Below are 15,858 nucleotides of genomic sequence, written 5' to 3' on the forward strand. Positions count from 1 at the left end.
CACCCACCACACTCCACACACACCCTGCACCCACCCACCCCGTGACACCATCACCCACCACATACCCTGCACGCACCCACCCCGTGACACGCACCACCCACCACACTCCACACACCCTGCACCAACTCACCCTGTGACACCAACCACACTCCACACACACCCTGCACCCACCCCGTGACACCCACCAGCCACCACACTCCACACACCCCCTGCACCCACCCACTCCGTGACACCCACCACCCACCACACTCCACACACACCCTGCACCCACCTACCCCGTGACAACCACCACACACCACACTCCACACAAAGGGTTAAGGGTTTTGAGGGTTACGTGTTTAAAGGATTAGGGGTGGAGAGATCTAGGGGTTTATAGAATTATGGTTTTAACAGTAAAGGGATATAGAGTGTTAGGGGGTTTGGGATTTTTTGTTGTATTTGGGTTATGGTTTCAAAAGGTGAGGAGTTTAGATGGATAGGGTTTTATGGGTAAATCGGTTTAAAGGGTTAGGGATTTAGAGGATTATAAGTTAAGGGTTTAGAGGTTTACAGGGTGATGGGTTTAGGGGTTTAGAGGGTTAGGTATTTAGAGGGTGTGTGGTTTAGAGGTTTAGGGGTTTAGAGGCTGAGGGTTTTAAGGGTAAAATGTTTTAGAGGTTTAGCGGTTTAGAAGGTGATTAGCTTAGAGGGTTAGGGTTTTAGAGGGGTACAGTTTAGAAGGTTATGGGTTTATAGGGTTATAATTGTAAGGAGTTTGGTGTCCTGAGGTTTAGACGGTTTATGGGTTTCGATTGTTAAAGGGTTAGTGGTTTAGAGGGCTTGGAGTTTATAAGGTTACGTGTTAAGGGTTTAGAGGTTTTTTAGGGGATAAGCGTCTTCGATGTTTTGGGGGTTTCTAGGGTTATGGTGTTTAGGGGTTGAGCGTTTTAGGGGTTGAGGATTTTAAGGGTTAGGGGTTTAGAGGGTTGGTGTTTAGAGGGTTAGGGGTGCAGAGATCTAGGGCTTTTGAGAATTCGGATTTTAACGGTAAAGGGGTTTAGAGTGTTAGGGGGTTTGGGGTTTCAGGGTATTTGGGTTCTGGTTTCAAAGGGTGAGGAGTTTAGAAAGGATTTGATTTAATGGGTAAAGGCGTTTAGAGGGTTTGGGATTTAGAGGATTATAAGTTGAGCCGTTTAGAGGTTTACAGGGTTATGGGTTTAGGGGTTTAGAGGTTTAGGGGGTTAGAGGGTGAAGGTTTTAAGGATAAAGGGGTTTAGAGTGTTATGGGTTTCGAGAAGTAGCTGTTTAATGGGTTTATGGGTTTCGATTGTTATAGGTTAAGTGGTTTAGAGGGTTAGGAGCTTAGAAGTTTCGGGGTGTTTCGGGGATAAGGCGTTTCATGGTTTATAGACTTCGAGGGTTTAGGGGTTGAGAGTGTTAGCGCTTGAGGGGATTCAAGGGTTAAGGGTTTAGATGGTTAGGGTTTTAAGGTTAAAGGGCTTTATAGTGTTAGGTGTTTAGAGGATTGGGCTATTAGTGGTGTAGGAGTTTAGAGGGTGAGGGGTTTAGCAGGTTAGGTGCCGAGAGGTTTACGGTTTTAGGGGTTGCGGAGTTTAGAGGGTTTGGTGTTTAGACAGTTAGAGTTTTGGGGGTTTATGGGTGGGGTTTTCGAGGGAGAGGTTTTTAGACAGTTAGGGTTTTAAGGGTAAGGTCGTTTAGAGGATTAGGTGTTTAGAATGTTAGAGTTTAGAAGATTTTGGGGTAAAGAGGGTTGGGGGTTTAGAGAGTTAGGTGTTTAGAGATGTATGGGTTTCGATTGTTAGAGGTTGAATGGTTTAGATGGTTAGGAGTTTAGGAGGTTATAATTGTATGTGTTTAGGGGTTTAGAGGTATGGGGGTTTTGAGGGTTAGGGGTTTATAGGGTAATGGGGTTTAGCGGTTTAGAGGGTTATGGGTTTTGGGATTTGGGAGTTTAGACGGTTTAACACCAAGACTTTGACAACTAATATTATCCATACTAAAGGTGTTTTGGATTTCTCTCCAACACTTAATGGCACTTTTTTATTGTCATGACAAACTTTACTAATTGGCTGTGTCGGGTGGTGTCTGGTTTAACGACACATTTATATTTACACGATCTAACCCGAAAATATATTTATTATGCGTTTAGAGGGTTAGGGGCTTAGAGTGTTATGTGTTTAGAGGGTTAGCGTTTTAGGGGTATAGGTGTTTTAAGGGTTAGGTGTCTTGAGGGTTAGTTCTTTAGAGGGTATGGGTGTTAAATGTAGATTTGAAGTTTTCGTGACTGCAGGGATCCATACTCTTTGGTTCTTTCGGTAAAGTCACATAGGTAGAAATAAAATAAAACAAATCGCGACGTTTTGATCGCAACACAAGCGATCTTCATCAGGTGGGGCAACCACAGCAAGAAATGCTGAAGTCGGCGGGAGAGCTGCCATGGCAAGAGGTTATATAGTTTAGAGAGGGGGGAAGAGGCAAGGGGACAGAGAGAAAAGGGGGGGGGTGTGGGGTAGGAACAGGGGGGGGCACGTAAGCGCTAGGGGAAGAGGACGTTAGGCTGGTGGGGGGACATGGGCGGGGCAGCAGTAAAACCGGCAGGTAATGATGGAAACAACAACACAAGTTAAGGCATTACCTGGTTGATAACATCCTTCCAGTGATTGTTTAATTTGTATCCATCTTCTCGGTTGAAGTTTTGTCTATACCCTGGAGTCTACAAACTGAGTTGTAACTTCGGCCGCAGTTTCGTTGGAGAAATAAAACGACACGTCTCGGACCGTGTTCGCGAACACAAGGCGGATCTGAAACATAGCAAACCAATACCTCTGCCGTAGTGGCCATTGTTATAACGCTGTGGGCTCGCATGATATTGTTATTTTCGGAGGCCAAGGACAAAACTTCAATCGAGAAGATGGATACAAATTAAACAATCACTGGAAGGATGTTATCAACCAGGTAATGCCTTAACTTGTGTTGTTGTATCCATCATTACCTGCCGATTACTGCTAGCCCCGCCCACGTCCCCCCACCCCAGCCTCACGTCATCTTCTCCTAGCGCTCACGCGGCCCCCCTTCCTCTCCCTACCCCACACCCTCCCCTCTCTCTCTCCCCCCTTGCCTCCTCCCCCATCTCATACCTGTATAACCTCTTGCCACGGCAGCTCTCCCGCCGACTTCAGCATTTTCTTGCTGTGGTTGTCCCACCTGAAAATATCACTTATGTTGCGATCGAAACGTCGTGATTTGTTTAATTTTATTTAATTTATACCTACGTGACTTTACTGAAAGAACCAAAGAGTATGGATTCCTGCAGTCACGAAAGCTTCAAATAAAGATTAAAATAGTTTAGTTTAATTTGTTTATTTTTGAACAGTTTGTCTTTCCTGTCATTTTTTGTATTTTTTTAGTTATGTTCTGACCTGCCCGATTGGACAGCTGTGAAAACAGATTTTTGTAGCTCATCGATTTCATCCAGTGTAAATAAATATTCAGATTTTAATTTTATTGACCTCTGTGCGATTCTATGGATTTCTGAGTTTGTGGGCCTCTGTGAGTGTATGGGTCTCTGTCTGAGTCTATGGATCCCTGTGTCAGTATATAGGGTCGCCGTATGAGTCTGAGTGTCTGAAGGAATGTATGGGTCTCTGTTGGAGTCTATGGGTTTCTGGTTCTGGGTCTGAGTGGGAATCTATGGTTCTCTGAGTATGGTTGTTTGTGCGAGTCTTAAGTGCACAAACTGAACTTAAAAAGGGCATTGAGGGGTGCGGAATCCAAGTTGACTATTAAGCTCCCCGCAGTGCAAGCCAGCTCTCTAGTCGTGTCATCATACAGCTCCTGTAATTCTTTATAATAATAATTAGACTTACTCCAGGAAAGCCACGCTGAGTCATAGTAAGGTCCTGAATTTGGTTTTTATTGTAAGATCTTTTCAATCAATGAATAACGAATGCTTACACAAGTGGGGGGAAACCGGAGCACCCGGAGAAAACAAACGTATGTGAAGGGGCAGCAGGCAGCATTTTAAACCGTACAGGTGACGATGGCGATGATCCCACTTGCTATAATGCCTTCTCCTGGCCAGTCAGATGCTTTCTCCTGGCCAGCCAGGAGAAGGCACCTCAATGTCCACGGGAAGGGGGTTTCACAATATTTACTGTGTGATCCACCAACCCTTGCTGCCTTCTACAGTGCTGGATCGCAGGCTTGCGTCACCACCTTCTGGCGAGTATTTGTAGTTATTATTTAAAGCTATATAGCACTCACAAGAACGACTCAAGAGGCGCGAGGAGCCACAGACATGCAGGAAGGAAGCCACGTGGTGAGCCAGCACCAACGATTGTCCAGGCTCTACGGTACTCTATGTATGGAGGCATTATTGGCTAATTAATAACGAGTGTTTGTACAAGTGGGGGAAATCGGAGCACCCAGAGAAAAGCCACGTGTGTGAAGGGGCAGCATTTTAAACCGTACAGGTGACGATGGCGATGAGTCCACTTGCTGTACTGCCTTCTCCTGGCGAGGCAGGTTATGCACCTCGACTTCCACGGGAAGAGGATTTCACAACATCATTGTGCGGTGATTTACGAACCCTCGCTGCCTTCCCCAGTGCTGGATTTCAGACGTGCACCACTAACATCAGGCGAATGATAACAACAACAATAACTATACTTATTACTTGGTAGCAACAGGCGAAAGAAAACAACAGGCAAATTATAACAGGCCAATTAAAACAGGCGAATGATAACAGGCAAATGAAAACAGGCGAATGATAATAGGCGAATGATAACAACAGGCGTATGTTTAGAACAGGCGAGTAATAACAACAACAATTATTATTTACACTTAGAACTTGATAACAACAATATTTATACTTATAACGTGATCAAGCAGGCCTCAGAGGTGCGAGGAACCACAGACAATCAGGAAGGAAGCCACTTGGTAAGCTGGCACCAACGATTGCCCAAGCTCTGTGACCCTATTGATACGTTTTTATCGACCAGATAGGGAGCGTTACGTGTGGGGGGGAAACCGCCCCCTTCGGTGCCTCCATGGTCCAATAGCTGGTCTTCTTGGCGCCACGGTCCCGAGCCCCCTAAAAGTTCCTCATGGAGCAAATCAACGGGTGGGCCATTGCCTTGTCAGGGCTCATTCATTGCTCCGGATCCCACCTGAAAATGCCAGGCGCAGATCCCCACATCATTAAAGCCACGGGTGCATTTATCCCAGATATAAACAATTGCAAACTATTTGACTATTTTTTTTTACTTTAACCAGGCAAGGCCCACTGAGCTATACAGCTCTCTTTCAGAAGCGGCCACACAATTACAGCTCAACAAATTGGCTTATTACGTGGACATTAGTAGCCAAATACTCTAAACATGTGCTAATAAATGTGGAGGGAAAACCCGGAGGATCCGGAGAAAAATACACGCGACCACGGGGAGATAGCATACAAACTCCAAATACAAAGGTGTCAGGGTAAGGATTTAATACACGACCTCCTGTATACCCTACAAAATAGTTAACATCTCGCCACCGTGGCACCCAATTCTGATCACATGACATAGCAAAACGAACGTCGCGGTGCATAGCAATAATTCAATTGGGCAATTACTGAGCGTTCATAAACGTGAGGGGATACAGGAGTACCCAGAGAAAACCCACTCGTGCAAGGGGGCAACCCTCTATCCCATGCAGACAGAGATGGTGCTTATCCCACTTGCTGTACTGCCTTCTCCTGGCCAGCCAGGATATGCCACCTCAACACCCACTACACCATGAACTTTGTGAACCGAGTTTAAATTTCTGGCCACGGCGAACATCAGTGGCTATCTCCCTCTTCCTCTCTCGTCCCTGCTATTATCTCCCTCTTCTTCCCGCGTCCCTCCCACTATCTACCTCTCCAATCCGTCCCACCATCTCCCTCTTCCTCCCTCGTCCCTCCCACCATCTCCCACTTCCTCCCCAGTACCTTCCACTATCTCCCTCTTCCTCCCACTTGGCTCTACTAGTAATCTCCCTCTTCTCCCGTCCCTCGCACTATCTCCCTTTTCTTCCCCCATCCTTCCCACTATCTCCCTCTGCATCTCCAATCCCTCGCACTCTCTCCCTCTTCCTTCCTCTTCCTTCCCACTATCACCTTCTTACTCTAACCGATCTGCCTAATCCTCCCAAATAACTCCCAGTATCTCCCTCTACTTCCCCAGTCGCTCCAACTATCTCCCTCTTCATTCCCCTTTCCTGCCACTATCTCCCTCTTCCGCCCCCTTCCCTCCCACCATCTCCCTCTTCCTCTCCCGTCCCCCCCGCTATCTCCTTCTTTCTCTCACATCCCTCCCACCTCCTTACTCCCCCGTCCCTCCCACTATCTTCTCATCCTCCCCCATCCATCCCACGATCTTCCTCATCCTCTCCCGTACCTTCCGCACCTTCCTTATTTAACACCATCAGGTTCACAGACTCGCCCTCGCTTCTCCCAGTCAAATAGCCTAGCTTAGACACAACCCCCACCATGTTACACTGACGGCATCGACCGAGACAGCCAACAACTATCCGGCCGCCCAATTATCTAGTGAAGACGGCAGCGACCAAGTCGGCAAAGACGACAGTGCCGACGAGACGACTCCACTTCCCAGAACGTGCAACCACGAGCTCTCGCTCTCCGCTGCTTTTATCCGACTCGGCCGCGCCTCCCTTCTCCAACCCACGAGCGGGTTCCAGTGTCTTCCAGGGAGGGTCTCTGTGATCCTTGCCCCAGTGCCTCCGCCCTGCTGACAAACCCGCATGAGGCTCACTGGCGTGTGTACTCCCCGTCCACCGCAGTTGCCGCTGCTGGACAACAACTATTACTCTACAGTTGTACTGCCCCTCTGTACCGTGCCCCCGAGCCATCAACACGGACTCACAGCATCAACACAGACGCACATGATCAACACAGACTCACAGCATCAACAGACTCACACGATCAACAGACTGACAGCATCAATACGGACTCACCATCAACACGGAAACAGGGTCAGTGAGCAAGATGGCGGATGAGTGCATACATGATGTGAGTGGTGGTGAGTTCAAGTTAAGCACCCAGTTTTAAATCTCATTTACTCCCACCATCACCACCACCACCACCCTACATACAACAGTCGGAAGTAAATGCCTACACACCCTACATACAATCGTCAGTAGTAGTGGGGAGAAGAGGGCATCAGTGGGGGCGAGGCATGAAGCGTTGAGAAGCCCTCAGATACTCCATAAAACCCCGAGTTTCATGGAGTATAATTTTCAGCATTACAGTTCCATTTTTTTTACGTTAACATATGTCTCGCCATATATTACACCGTATAGGTAACTAGATTGGGCGAGGGATGGTCTTTTTTGTTGAACAATCAATAAAGCTACGGTGTTGTACTGTGCCCGTATCCGTGTACGGTACTGTGCACTAAAGGAAGAAAAATGGAGCGGCTGAACCTCACTGCCTCCTTACCGGAGGCTGTAAACATCAAGTGACCTGAAAACTGCGATGGGACGTGAAAGACAACATGGAGAGACAAGAGGGCGCCACGTGTGTTCTTCCATGGCAGCAGCAGCATCATCGCAGGCAATGAGGTTCAAATGGGCACAGGAACTTTGAGGTGGACCCACGAGTGTTTGAGCCACAGCGGCGTGCAATCGGCGACCTCTATACGCTTGGCGCAATCCGCACCGTCATTTCACGGAGCCCTTGTCCACTCGACGAGTGCGACGACGCCGTCCCACCGTCATTCGGCGCCTCGTGGTGACATCACAACAGCAAAGCGACAGGTGTTGTTTATTCATTTCTTGAGGCAATTCGAGGGCCCGGTTACATCGCGTTGTGATACACGCACACACCGTCAACATATACTACACCGGTTATAAAAAAAAAGCAGGGGATAGAAAGGTGGGGGAGCGGACCCGACCACAGGTATTGTTTAAAAGACGTCAAGCGGACCGGGGGTTTTAAATGCAAGTCCATGCGGACACCAACATCCGAACGATTGTACCAATAAATCCTGAACCTTCTGGAAGATTTCAGCTCCCGCTGGTTTGGATCAGGGTGATGTTGGGGCAAATTCCATTAATTGGGAAAGGTGGCAATCTTGTGGGAATGTCCTCGCCAGAGAAGAAACTTGTCGCTTCCATGTTTTATTTTCATCCGACGTCCCATTAGCGAGATCCAGAGCGTGACGGACTCATATGGAGTCGGCCTCCTGTAATTTTTCTGGTCTTTCTCACCACAGGTGAAGGCAGAGCCACACATCAACGTGCCAATGGGGCCACGGTTGAAGTGGTGGGGCCACGGTTGAAGTGGCGGTGGCCACGGGTCATGTGGCCTCTATGTATTTTCCATGTTGAAGGCCGATTGCCCCAAACATTGCCCGTCATATGCAGTGTCACTGAATAATGTGTGAAACATACTGTAGCATATACAAAATTGTATTTTCTTCATACATTAAATACAAAAAACACAATAAACATGAAATGCGTATAGGACATTTATAACTCTCTCAATGACCAAACTTGTATTTTATGAACACACTTATACGAGCAAAATATGACAAAAGTGTTCCAGATTTCAGTTTCAATTGAGACTGAAATCCGGAATCATTACCCCCTACTGACAGACTAATAATACCCGCTCGCAGGCCAAGTGCTGATTCACCTTGGGGCCTCGCCTGGTATAGAGGTCGTGGGTTAAATCCCGACGCCTGTATATCTGGAGTTTGCATGTTCTCCCCGTGACCGCGTGGATTTTTCTCTGGGTCCTTCGGTTTTTCCCTCCACATTTAGAAACATGCGTTTAAAAGTATTTGGCTGCTATATATTTCTGCGTGACAAGCCACTTTATAGCGCTTTCATTTGTGGCCCGGTCGTTCCTGAAAGAGAGCTATACAGCTGAGTGGGCCTTACCTGGTAAAATAAAAAGAGATTAGTTTTGTTAGTTTATTTTGTGCCACAGGGGGACAGCTACAGGGGGGGGGTGCCCATTAAAATGGTCGAGATGAGATGCAACTTAAGGCGCTTGTGACTTCCCAAAAATATTATTTATGGCAGGTTTTCACATCTAAACATCCCGGGTGGCATTGAAGCCAAGAGCTCCCACCCTAGGTGAGTAGCTACGAGAGCGGTGCTGTGCACGGCGACACGCCACTTTCTCCATCTGCCTGACTTGGTATTTTCTTTTTTGTTACTTAAATAAATGTTAATGTTTCGTTTTGTGTACGCGTGTATGTACACCGTTTGGGGAGCGGTGGTGCAGCAGTTAGCGCACTACGAACTCAGCCATCTGAGTACGTGGTGTGGGGTGTGTATAACATCGCAAAACTGGGGAGGACAAAGGCAGCCAGACGTGGGGCTGGCCACACAACCACTTCTGTGCCATGCCGGCCATCATAGGTGCTACCCGTTAACAGCACTTGCCCCAGCAATCTGTTAACGGCGATACGGAGTACCTTTGTCTTTTTGTGCAATTGTGTGCTTCTGTGTGCGACGCATGCGACGATGTGCATGTTTGTGTTTGATAAATGTACATCCGCAATGTGTGTGTGACGCGTATGATGCACGTGTGTGACGACGGTTGGAACAGCGATTCACGCACTGCCCTATCCACGCGGCGACCTCTCCTCAACGTCTCGAGCCTCGGCGGAGAGCGCCGCGAGGTTCGACTCCAACTCCGGCTTTCCAGGGACAAACCCCCCCCCCCAATGCCCCTCCCCCCAGGCCCATGGGGGGGGGGGGAAGTCGCTCCCCTCCCTCACTCCACGCTCAGGAACTTCCTCTTCTTCGCCGTGTTCATGTACGGTCGCCAAGGCCACTCCACCTCGGCGGTGGCCGCGTTGTCCAGCGTGCCCAGTTTAATCTCATAGACTGCGCGACACACAAAAGCAAAGATCCCCCCCATGCAGCCTTTAACAGACGGCGTGGGAAAAGCGCTGTTCGTGTGTTAGCATGTAGGAAAGCCAGCACGGCACACCAAGGGGTGGGTGTGGGTGGCCAGCATTACGTCCGATCATCTTTGAATTTACACATCGCATCCGGGGTGGGGGAATGCGAGTCGGGTCACGGTACAGCGAATGCGACCAGAGCAGCGACCCCACCGACTCAAGTTCCGATCCGCTCTACAAGTCACCCGCGGGCCACCTAGCCCGAGGCTAGACTCTTACATTCAGCCCATCATCCTCTCAGGGGTCGATAAAATTTACAACTACTTCGTAGGGAAGTCCACAAGGAATGTGGAATTTCCACCGCCTCTGCAGGGGTGTAAAGTGGAGACGAGTAACAATGTGTCAGGCAGACTTACGCTCCATCTCGAATCACGGTCCCACCTCCTTCAACTCGATGTCCTTGCCGTCGCGCTTGTAGACGTTGTGCCTGTTGGGAGGGGGGAAGGGGGGCACAGAAGTCACGGGAGGGGTCGCGGCAAGTCACACGGACGGCGCTGGACTCTCATTACGTGTCCTCGCAGACGTTTGCCAGTTAGAGGCCAGCGGCCACCCTGTTTAAAACTGCGGATGCATTAGCAAATGAACAACATTACGCGCCTTCAGCTTCAGAGATGGCGTTAAATAAAAACTCTGTGCTGTTGCTCGAAAACTAAAGTAAAACGAAACTATTTTTATTTTACCACTGAGCTATGTAGCTCTTTTTCACATAAAAATGTATAGCAGCAAAATACTCGAAATTCAAGTTTCTAAATGTGTAGGGAAAAACCCGGAGGACCCGGAGAAAAATCAAAGTGACCAGGAGGAGAACATGCAAACTCCGAATATACAGGCGGACACACAGCACCTGGCCCAAAAGTCTGCTCACTCTTTCCCATTCCGAGACATCTGCAAGTTGCTGGGTGGTAGGTGTCACGTTCACCGCTGAATCTCGGTACGCGCGAGCGGCTCGGCGTTAATTTTATTTATAGAGGCGTAGCGCTGCTGTTTTTAAAAGGCGTTGCCCTCACCGCAGAGAACCGTAGTGACACGACCGGCACTCTATGGAACATAACTGTGCCACACGCCCTCCCGCATAGTCTTATGGGAGCAAAAGGTATGTCTTCAGGTCAGAAGACGTACTTGAGTTTTTCTTACGGTTCCGTTTCGACGACGTATATGTACATCATGGAAATGAGAAAGGGTTATAGCCTATACGAGGGATCTTTGTGCTTTGGGGATGGGGGAGGAAGATGTGGGTGAGACTGGCACGGTGCCCGCACGCACCCTCTTTCCGAGTCGCGACGTGAAGTTGTGCATCACGAGGTGTGGGAATGCCTCGGACATCATGTCCACGTCCGGATGTCGTGCCGCATCACCACGCTCGAGAGTGTCAAGTACACCGTGGCATCGTACCACGTGTCACATGAACAGCATGCCGGAAAGTTAGACACACCACAGGTGTCACACAGACTGTACTGGAGAGTTAAACAGACTGCCCTTCCATCTGCGGCATCATACCACATCACACCACATACACAGTTAAAACACCACAATTCCATGTCTGCAGCGTCATACTACACACCGCACATCGTACGCACAGCTAAATACACCTCCATCCCCGTCTGTTGCACCGCATCACACACGTCACACCATGCATCACACCGGGGAGCGGGAGCGGAGTGGCTATCTCATTACACTACAAATCCGGTGACCTGACTTCGATTTCCGGTGTGTCCAAGCATCGACAGTGGGGAGACAAAAGGGGCCAGATGCGGTAATGACCACACCACCCACCCCGCCGTGTGCCCTGCCGGCCTTCGTAGGTCGCTCGACAAACAGCATTTGCCCTGACAGCCTGTTAAAGGCTACACGGGGGAGCTTTGTCGACTGCGGTGCGTGCGCGTGCCTGGCATACCGCGGTGCTCATGCAGGACGATGAAGTCGTTGACGGCGTTGGCGCAGCACGCCCACACCAGCGCCTGCAGCTTGTGGCCTCCGTGGTTCATCGGCTGAGCGTTCGGCAGGATCAGCTTCATCTCCTGCGGTGGTGGTGGGAGGGTGGTGGTGGTGTGGTAACATGACAGCAAGCGGTCACACGCCGAATCCGCTCTTCCCACCGGCGTCCGTCCCGGCCACGCTGCTTTCGCCCCCCCCACTTCCCCGCCCCCCCACTGTATCCGACTCGGGTTGTGTTGTTTGTTTTTTCCATTGCGGAAGCCGAGCCGAGCCGTGCCGGTATACGGGGTCGCCAAACCCCGTGTTGGCACAACTGGGATGCACCATTGGAAAAACTTTACTATTTTTATTTTACCAGGTAAGGCCCACTGAGCTATGCAGCTCTTTTCCAGAAGCGACCTGGCCACAAATCATAGCTCAACTAAGTGGCTTATCGCCATGTGGAAATTTATAGCAGCCAAATACTCCTAAACGGACGTTGATTCTAAATGCGGAGGGAAAAACCGGAGGACCTGGAGAGAAATCCACGCGACTCCTCGGAAAGAGGCACGCAACTCCAAATATACAGCAGGCATCAGGGTCAGGATTGAACCTGCGACCTCCTGGATACCAGGTGAGGGAGTTAACATCTCGCCACAGTGGCGCCCCCAATGGTACATCTTTCCGTGACCACCGACCGTGCGTAGTGCTACAGTAGATACATTTTCGATGAATGGAAGGGATCGGTCATCGCGAAAAGGCGGACTGAATCGCGAGGAATGAAGTTGACAAAAGCTGCATGCACCAAACCAAAGTGTCCAACGCTCCACCACTTACGACCCCCCCCCCCCACACAGCCTCCACCTTTCATCAACAACCAGATTTCTTCTGGTTAACTCAACGGATGCGAGTTGTCTCACACTGCACAAGCCCGATGATTGGTCGACACGACTCGTGTGAGGTGCAAGGAACTGATTCTAAAGCCGATAGAGAACACGTGTGTGTGTGCGGTAATTTAGCAGTTAGCATGCTGCCCCACAAACCTAGTGACCCGAGGTTTATTTCCGTTCATGGCCAACACCAGTGGCGATTATCTGAACTGGTCCTGGGCCTCCCCTAGATCAACTCAGCCTCAAACGAGTACCTAGTGCGGTGTTTAAACATCATTACCAGAGAGATAAAGGTGGCCAGTTGTGGTGCTAGCCACCTACACCCTCGCAAACAGCACCTGTCCCAAAAACCTGTTAAGGCTATATGGGGGACCTCTGTCTTTGCGCGCTTGTACACATGCAATACACGAGGACCCACTTTCCTCGTGTGACCCCAAACCCTGTAGCCCCTGTGACCCCGTGCCCGCACCTTGATGAACTGCTTGAGGAGGGAGCTGGGGTCGCGTGAGGTCGTCGCCATGATGTGTGGGTCCTTCACGCCGGCTCAGCGGTACTCGTCATCCATGTGGCTGCTCACTCCTACTGACACGGGGAGCGGGGTGGATAGAAAGAGGTGGTAGATGGGGCAGGGGGGACGGAGAGGGTAGGTTATCATTTGCCATACTTCACCGTGCAGGTGAGTGAAGGTGTGTGTGTGGGTGGATGGATGGAAGGAGCGACCAGGAATGGTTGAGAATATCACTCTGCAGTGATCGCGTTGATTTTGTGTAGCGAGCTGAGCAATAATGAGACCTGGATGAGTCCCAATTGCAAGAGTGGGTGGGTGATATGGCAGGTGAGTGGGTAAATTGAGTAAAATGATAAGTGAGTGAATGAGTGCGTCAGTGCATGTTAAACCTCTTTGTTACAGCACGTAGCCAACCGTGGTAATCGGAAGTGTGACAAACTAACCACAAAAAGTAGTTCTCAAGAAATGAGTTTGTCAATCTAGACGATGATTTAAAAGTGCAAAGCTCCAGTGGCTTCCTAATATTGTAAGGAAGACCGCTCCAGAAGGAAGACTGCTCCAGAAGCACACGTTATGTGGTGACCACGGCCTTCATTTGACATTCCACAAAAATTTACGCCAGCCATCACACACACACGGCCGACTCTTTTTCCACGTTCACGCCACGGGATTTTTCAAAGTCCACTTGGGAAGCAATCGCCGTGCAGTATTTACGGTCAACGCAACTGCGGCATTAAACCCATTAAACCGGTGGGGGGGGGGGGGTTGAGGGCCCGCCGTTCTCGAACCGCGAACCTCCGCGGCAAAACACGGTGCCACCGCTTGGCAGGAAGGACCGACGGCGAGCCGGGGATGCGCGCCGACTCGGCGTGTCTAGCGGGCGGAGACGCGCGACGCTTATCCCTCTGCCTCGGGAGTCTCGCGGGAAGGAAGAGAGAGATGCGAGGAGACGTGATGGTGAGGGATGTGAGATCACCCTCCCCTCCCTGGTCGAACTCCACGGCCTTCTGGAGTTCAAGCGCCTCCCACCGCAGGTCCGTAGGCAGCACCAGGTTTTCTTCGGTGACGACGTCAGGGGGACAGGGGGCAGTGGGTGGGGGGCGGGCAGGGGAGAATTAACAAGGAAGAAAAATCATGCGCACGCATGGATTCATTCGGAAACGCTTTCCAACGCGCGGTTGTCTTCTCGCCTGTATTGTCAGACCGTCTTGTCCCATCTTAGTCCGTCTTGCGTGTCTCATTGTCTCTAGATCCGTCTCTAGTCTGTCTTGCGTGTCTCAACGTCTCTAGTCTGTCTCGCTGTCTCTCGTCTGTCTTGTCGTCGCGAGCCCATCTCTAGATCCGTCTCGCCGCCCGTTACCATCGAGCGCCCTCTTGAGCTGCGCCTTCTCCTCTACGAGGACCTTCTTGGCCTCCTGCGCCTTGCGGTAGAGGTACTCGCCGTGCAATTGCGCCTCCTCAGCTGCACCACCAAACAAAGACAAAGATCCCCCATGTAGCCTTCGACAGGACTGTCGGGTGCAAGTGCTGTTAACGAGCAGCACCTTTGATACACGAAGGGGGGTAGGTGGCCAGCACCACATCCGGCCGCCTTAATTTCCCCAGTGGCGATGTTTACACAACGCACCAGGTACTCATTTGAGGCTGAGTTGACCAAGGGGAGGCCCAGGAACGGAATCGTCAACAGTGTTGGCCGTGAGCGGGAATTGAACTCGGGTCGCTGGGTTAGTAGTGCAGCGTAGTGCTAATCGCGAGACGACCATAAACAACAACCGCCATTCGCCACGAAGTGGTGGAGATGTCACCACGGCGCTTGTGCCAGGCTACGTGCAGGTTAAGGCCACATGAAGCGTCGAACGCCCGCTGGCAGCAGGAGGTCACAGACAGACAGACCCAGGTTGCCATTGGTTGCTTGACTGAGATGACTGGCCGATGCACCACCTGTGCCCCCTACTGTGCTACACTACCGCTCCAACCTACACAAACTCTCTTGGGCTATACTCTTTGGTTCTTTCGGTAAAGTCACATAGGCATAAAATATAAAATAAATTAAATCACGACGTTTCGGGCACAACACAAGCGTCCATCATCAGGTGGGACAAACCACAGCAAGAAACAATTGCCGACGTGGGCAAAAGAGCTGCTGTAAACAAGAGACTATATAGGTAAGAGAAGGGGGGAGGATCAGGGAGGAGAGATAGAGAGGGGGGGTATGAGGGGAGTGCTGAAGAGAGCGGGGCTGGGAGTGGGAAGCTTAAGAAATTAGAGATGCAGAAAGTTAAGGCAACACCATAAAGCAGTTAAGGTTTTACCTGGTTAATAACATTCTTCCAATGATTACTCAATTTGTATCCATCTTCTCGGTTGAAGTTATGTCTGTGTTTATATATCTGGATGGCTTGATGAACAAACCTTTGATAGTAGCCCGAAGGTTTGCAGAGCGGCACCACGATACTCCTAGCGACGTCGTTGATTAATGTCTGTAATTAATATCGATGGTGAATCTCTGTAATTAATATCGATGATTCGATTTCACGAGAACAGATTCCACAAGAATCGATTCCACAACTATTTTAGTAAAGCGAAG

At 50.0% G+C, this 15,858-nt stretch overlaps 1 long non-coding RNA gene across 2 annotated transcripts; it reads right to left on the reverse strand.

The window, feature by feature from the left end:
• Nucleotides 1–7,787: 7,787 nt before the first annotated feature.
• LOC142905892 (uncharacterized) lies at nucleotides 7,788–14,726 on the reverse strand. Of its 2 annotated transcripts, XR_012929899.1 has the most exons (7): nucleotides 14,632–14,726; nucleotides 14,067–14,328; nucleotides 13,233–13,342; nucleotides 11,854–11,977; nucleotides 11,223–11,318; nucleotides 10,316–10,386; nucleotides 7,788–9,882 (listed from the first exon to the last, which is right to left on the reverse strand). It is a non-coding gene; the product is annotated as an uncharacterized LOC142905892 (long non-coding RNA). The 2 variants fall into 2 exon arrangements; XR_012929898.1 differs by lacking the exons at nucleotides 14,067–14,328; nucleotides 14,632–14,726 and having other exon boundaries at nucleotides 13,233–13,981.
• Between the last annotated feature and the right edge of the window lie 1,132 nt (nucleotides 14,727–15,858).

Source organism: Petromyzon marinus, chromosome 59 (genome assembly GCF_048934315.1).
Source record: "Petromyzon marinus isolate PM22_M1 ecotype Great Lakes invasive population chromosome 59, UKy_Petmar_22M1.pri1.0, whole genome shotgun sequence".
NCBI classification, from domain to species: Eukaryota; Metazoa; Chordata; class Hyperoartia; order Petromyzontiformes; family Petromyzontidae; genus Petromyzon; species Petromyzon marinus.